Genomic DNA, 7872 nt, shown 5'->3' with positions numbered 1-7872 from the left:
AATAACACCCGGCTATGGGCTATTATCATGAATAACACACAGCTACAGGCTATTATCATGAATAACACACAGCTACGGGCTATTATCCTTAATAACACACAGCTACAGGCTATTATCATTAATAACACACAGCTACGGGCTATTATCATGAATAACACACAGCTACGGGCTATTATCATGAATAACACACAGCTATGGGCTATTATCATGAATAACACACAGCTACGGGCTAGTATCATTAATAACACACAGCTACAGGCTATTATCATTAATAACACACAGCTACGGGCTATTATCATTAATAACACACAGCTACGGGCTATTATCATGAATAACACACAGCTACGGGCTATTATCATTAATAACACCCAGCTACAGGCTATTATCATTAATAACACACAGCTACAGGCTATTATCATTAATAACACACAGCTACGGGCTATTATCATGAATACCACACAGCTACGGGCTATTATCATTAACACCCGGCTACGGGCTATTATCATGAATAGCACACAGCTACGGGCTATTATTATCATGAATAACACAGCTACAGGCTATTATCACTAATAACACACAGCCACGGGCTAGTATCATGAATAACACACAGCTCCCGGCTATTACTAGCATGAATAACACACAGCTACGTGCTATTATCATTAATAACACCCGGCTATGGGCTATTATCATGAATAACACACAGCTACAGGCTATTATCATGAATAACACACAGCTACGGGCTATTATCATGAATAACACACAGCTACAGGCTATTATCATGAATAACACACAGCTACGGGCTATTATCATGAATAACGCACAGCTATGGGCTATTATCATGAATAACACACAGCTACGGGCTATTATCATGAATAACACCCGGCTACGGGCTAGTATCATGAATAACACACAGCTACAGGCTATTACCATTAATAACACACAGCTACAGGCTATTATCATGAATAACACACAGCTACGGGCTATTATCATTAATAACACCTGGCTACGGGCTATTATCATGAATAACACACAGCTACGGGCTATCATCATTAATAACACGCAGCTACGGGCTATTATCATTAATAACACCCGGCTACAGGCTATTATCATGAATAACACACAGCTACGGGCTATTATCATGAATAACACACAGCTACGGGCTATTATCATTAATAACATGCAGCTACGGGCTATTATCATTAATAACACCCGGCTACAGGCTATTATCATGAATAACACACAGCTACGAGCTATTATCATTAATAACACCTGGCTACGGGCTAGTATCATGAATAACACACAGCTACGGGCTATTATCATTAATAACACACAGCTACCGGCTATTACTATCATGAATAACACACAGCTACGGGCTATTATCATTAATAACACCCGGCTATGGGCTATTATCATTAATAACACCCGGCTACGGGCTATTATCATGAATAACACACAGCTACAGGCTATTATCATGAATAACACACAGCTACAGGCTATTATCATTAACACCCGGCTACGGGCTATTATCATGAATAGCACACAGCTACAGGCTATTATCATGAATAACACAGCTACAGGCTATTATCATGAATAACACACAGCTACGGGCTATTATTATCATGAATAACACACAGCTATGGGCTATTATCATTAATAACACCCGGCTACAGGTTATTATCATGAATAACACCCGGCTACAGGTTATTATCATGAATAACACACAGCTACGGGCTATTATTATCATGAATAACACCCGGATACGGGCTATTAACATGAATAACACACAGCTACAGGCTATTATCATTAATAACACACAGCCACGGGCTAGTATCATGAATAACACACAGCTACGGGCTAGTATCATGAATAACACACAGCTACAGGCTATTATCATTAATAACACACAGCCACGGGCTAGTATCATGAATAACACACAGCTACCGGCTATTACTATCATGAATAACGCACAGCTACGGGCTATTATCATTAATAACACCCGGCTATGGGCTATTATCATGAATAACACACAGCTACAGGCTATTATCATGAGTAACACACAGCTACGGGCTATTATCATGAATAACACACAACTACGGGCTATTATCATGAATAACACACAGCTATGGGCTATTATCATGAATAACACACAGCTACGGGCTATTATCATGAATAACACCCGGCTACGGGCTAGTATCATGAATAACACACAGCTACAGGCTATTACCATTAATAACACATAGCTACAGGCTATTATCATGAATAACACACAGCTACGGGCTATTATCATGAATAACACACAGCTACGGGCTATTATCATGAATAACACACAGCTACGGGCTATTATCATTAATAACACCCGGCTACGGGCTATTATCATGAATAACACACAGCTACGGGCTATTATCATTAATAACACGCAGCTACGGTCTATTATCATTAATAACACCCGGCTACAGGCTATTATCATGAATAACACACAGCTACGGGCTATTATCATGAATAACACACAGCTACGGGCTATTATCATGAATAACACACAGCTACGGGCTATCATCATGAATAACACACAGCTACGGGCTATTATCATTAATAACACCTGGCTACGGGCTAGTATCATGAATAACACACAGCTACGGCTATTATCATTAATAACACTCGGCTACGGGCTATTATCATGAATAACACACAGCTACAGGCTATTATCATTAATAACACACAGCTACCGGCTATTACTATCATGAATAACACACAGCTACGGGCTATTATCATTAATAACACCCGGCTATGGGCTATTATCATTAATAACACCCGGCTACGGGCTATTATCATGAATAACACACAGCTATGGGCTAGTATCATGAATAACACACAGCTACAGGCTATTATCATGAATAACACACAGCTACGGGCTATTACCATTAATAACACACAGCTACGGGCTATTACCATTAATAACACACAGCTACGGGCTATTATCATTAATAACACACAGCTACGGGCTATTATCATGAATAACACACAGCTACGGGCTATTATCATTAATAACACACAGCTACGGGCTATTATCATGAATAACACACAGCTACGGGCTATTATCATGAATAACACACAGCTACAGGCTATTATCATGAATAACACACAACTACAGGCTATTATCATGAATAACACACAGCTACGGGCTATTATCATGAATAACACACAGCTACGGGCTATTATCATGAATAACACACAGCTACGGGCTATTATCATGAATAACACACAGCTACGGGCTATTATCATTAATAACACGCAGCTACGGTCTATTATCATTAATAACACCCGGCTACAGGCTATTATCATGAATAACACACAGCTACGGGCTATTATCATGAATAACACACAGCTACGGGCTATTATCATGAATAACACACAGCTACGGGCTATCATCATGAATAACACACAGCTACGGGCTATTATCATTAATAACACCTGGCTACGGGCTAGTATCATGAATAACACACAGCTACGGCTATTATCATTAATAACACTCGGCTACGGGCTATTATCATGAATAACACACAGCTAGAGGCTATTATCATTAATAACACACAGCTACCGGCTATTACTATCATGAATAACACACAGCTACGGGCTATTATCATTAATAACACCCGGCTATGGGCTATTATCATTAATAACACCCGGCTACGGGCTATTATCATGAATAACACACAGCTATGGGCTAGTATCATGAATAACACACAGCTACAGGCTATTATCATGAATAACACACAGCTACGGGCTATTACCATTAATAACACACAGCTACGGGCTATTACCATTAATAACACACAGCTACGGGCTATTATCATGAATAACACACAGCTACGGGCTATTATCATTAATAACACACAGCTACGGGCTATTATCATGAATAACACACAGCTACGGGCTATTATCATGAATAACACACAGCTACAGGCTATTATCATGAATAACACACAACTACAGGCTATTATCATGAATAACACACAGCTACGGGCTATTATTATCATGAATAACACACAGCTACGGGCTATTATCATGAATAACACGCAGCTACGGGCTATTATCATTAATAACACCCAGCTACGGGCTATTATCATGAATAACACACAGCTACGGGCTATTATCATTAATAACACCCGGCTACGGGCTCCTATCATTAATAACACACAGCTACGGGCTAGTATCATTAATAACACCCGGCTATGGGCTATTATCATGAATAACACACAGCTACAGGCTATTATCATGAATAACACACAGCTACGGGCTATTATCATGAATAACACACAGCTACAGGCTATTATCATGAATAACACACAGCTACGGGCTATTATCATGAATAACACACAGCTATGGGCTATTATCATGAATAACACACAGCTACGGGCTATTATCATGAATAACACCCGGCTACGGGCTAGTATCATGAATAACACACAGCTACAGGCTATTACCATTAATAACACCTGGCTACGGGCTATTATCATGAATAACACACAGCTACGGGCTATCATCATTAATAACACGCAGCTACGGGCTATTATCATTAATAACACCTGGCTACGGGCTATTATCATGAATAACACACAGCTACGGGCTATCATCATTAATAACACGCAGCTACGGGCTATTATCATTAATAACACCCGGCTACAGGCTATTATCATGAATAACACACAGCTACAGGCTATTATCATGAATAACACACAGCTACGGGCTATTATCATTAATAACACGCAGCTACGGGCTATTATCATTAATAACACCCGGCTACAGGCTATTATCATGAATAACACACAGCTACGAGCTATTATCATTAATAACACCTGGCTACGGGCTAGTATCATGAATAACACACAGCTACGGGCTATTATCATTAATAACACACAGCTACCGGCTATTACTATCATGAATAACACACAGCTACGGGCTATTATCATGAATAACACAGCTACAGGCTATTATCATGAATAACACACAGCTACGGGCTATTATTATCATGAATAACACACAGCTATGGGCTATTATCATTAATAACACCCGGCTACAGGTTATTATCATGAATAACACTCGGCTACAGGTTATTATCATGAATAACACACAGCTACGGGCTATTATTATCATGAATAACACCCGGATACGGGCTATTAACATGAATAACACACAGCTACAGGCTATTATCATCAATAACACACAGCTACGGGCTATTATCATGAATAACACACAGCTACGGGCTATTATCATGAATAACACACAGCTACAGGCTATTATCATGAATAACACACAGCTACAGGCTATTATCATTAATAACACACAGCCACGGGCTAGTATCATGAATAACACACAGCTACGGGCTAGTATCATGAATAACACACAGCTACGGGCTAGTATCATGAATAACACACAGCTACAGGCTATTATCATTAATAACACACAGCCACGGGCTAGTATCATGAATAACACACAGCTACCGGCTATTACTATCATGAATAACGCACAGCTACGGGCTATTATCATTAATAACACCCGGCTATGGGCTATTATCATGAATAACACACAGCTACAGGCTATTATCATGAGTAACACACAGCTACGGGCTATTATCATGAATAACACACAACTACGGGCTATTATCATGAATAACACACAGCTACGGGCTATTATCATGAATAACACACAGCTACGGGCTATTATCATGAATAACACCCGGCTACGGGCTAGTATCATGAATAACACACAGCTACAGGCTATTACCATTAATAACACATAGCTACAGGCTATTATCATGAATAACACACAGCTACGGGCTATTATCATGAATAACACACAGCTACGGGCTATTATCATTAATAACACCCGGCTATGGGCTATTATCATTAATAACACCCGGCTACGGGCTATTATCATGAATAACACACAGCTATGGGCTAGTATCATGAATAACACACAGCTACAGGCTATTATCATGAATAACACACAGCTACGGGCTATTATCATTAATAACACACAGCCACGGGCTAGTATCATGAATAACACACAGCTACCGGCTATTACTATCATGAATAACGCACAGCTACGGGCTATTATCATTAATAACACCCGGCTATGGGCTATTATCATGAATAACACACAGCTACAGGCTATTATCATGAGTAACACACAGCTACGGGCTATTATCATGAATAACACACAACTACGGGCTATTATCATGAATAACACACAGCTACGGGCTATTATCATGAATAACACACAGCTACGGGCTATTATCATGAATAACACCCGGCTACGGGCTAGTATCATGAATAACACACAGCTACAGGCTATTACCATTAATAACACATAGCTACAGGCTATTATCATGAATAACACACAGCTACGGGCTATTATCATGAATAACACACAGCTACGGGCTATTATCATTAATAACACCCGGCTATGGGCTATTATCATTAATAACACCCGGCTACGGGCTATTATCATGAATAACACACAGCTATGGGCTAGTATCATGAATAACACACAGCTACAGGCTATTATCATGAATAACACACAGCTACGGGCTATTACCATTAATAATACACAGCTACGGGCTATTATCATGAATAACACACAGCTACAGGCTATTATCATTAATAACACACAGCTACGGGCTATTATCATTAATAACACACAGCTACGGGCTATTATCATGAATAACACACAGCTACGGGCTATTATCATTAATAACACACAGCTACGGGCTATTATCATGAATAACACACAGCTACGGGCTATTATCATGAATAACACACAGCTACAGGCTATTATCATGAATAACACACAACTACAGGCTATTATCATGAATAACACACAGCTACGGGCTATTATTATCATGAATAACACACAGCTACGGGCTATTATCATGAATAACACGCAGCTACGGGCTATTATCATTAATAACACCCAGCTACGGGCTATTATCATGAATAACACACAGCTACGGGCTATTATCATTAATAACACCCGGCTACGGGCTCCTATCATTAATAACACACAGCCATGGGCTAGTATCATTAATAACACCCGGCTACGGGCTATTATCATGAATAACACACAGCTACGGGCTATTATCATGAATAACACACAGCTACGGGCTATTATCATGAATAACACACAGCTACAGGCTATTATCATGAATAACACACAGCTACGGGCTATTATCATGAATAACACACAGCTACGGGCTATTATCATGAATAACACACAGCTACAGGCTATTATCATGAATAACACACAGCTACAGGCTCTTATCATGTATAACACAAAGCTACGGGCTAGTATCATTATTAACACCCGGCTACAGGCTATTATCATGAATAACACAGAGCTACGGGCTATTATCATGAATAACACACAGCTACGGGCTATTATCATTAATAACACCCGGCTACAGGCGCCCTTCCTTCCAGTTCTCTGCTGGCAATGACTGGAACGAACTGCAAAAATCACTGAAGCTGGAGACTCATATCTCCCTCACTAACTTTAAGCACCAGCTGACAGAGCAACTCACAGATCGTTGCACCTGTACATAGCCCATCTGTAAGCAGCCCATCCAACTACCTCATCCCCATACTGTTATCTATTTTATTTATTTTGCTCCTTTGCACCCCAGTATCTCTATTTGCACATTCATCTTCTGCACATCTATCACTCCAGTGTTTAATTGCTAAATTGTAATTATTTCGCCACTATGGCCTATTTATTGCCTTACCTCCGTTATCCTAACCTCATCTGCACACACTGTATAGACTTTTCTATTGTGTTATTGACTGTATGCTTGTTTATTCCATGTGTAACTCTGTGTTG

Source organism: Oncorhynchus clarkii, chromosome 9 (genome assembly GCF_045791955.1).
Source record: "Oncorhynchus clarkii lewisi isolate Uvic-CL-2024 chromosome 9, UVic_Ocla_1.0, whole genome shotgun sequence".
In the NCBI taxonomy this organism is placed as follows: Eukaryota; Metazoa; Chordata; class Actinopteri; order Salmoniformes; family Salmonidae; genus Oncorhynchus; species Oncorhynchus clarkii.
This window is presented reverse-complemented; position numbering follows the sequence as displayed.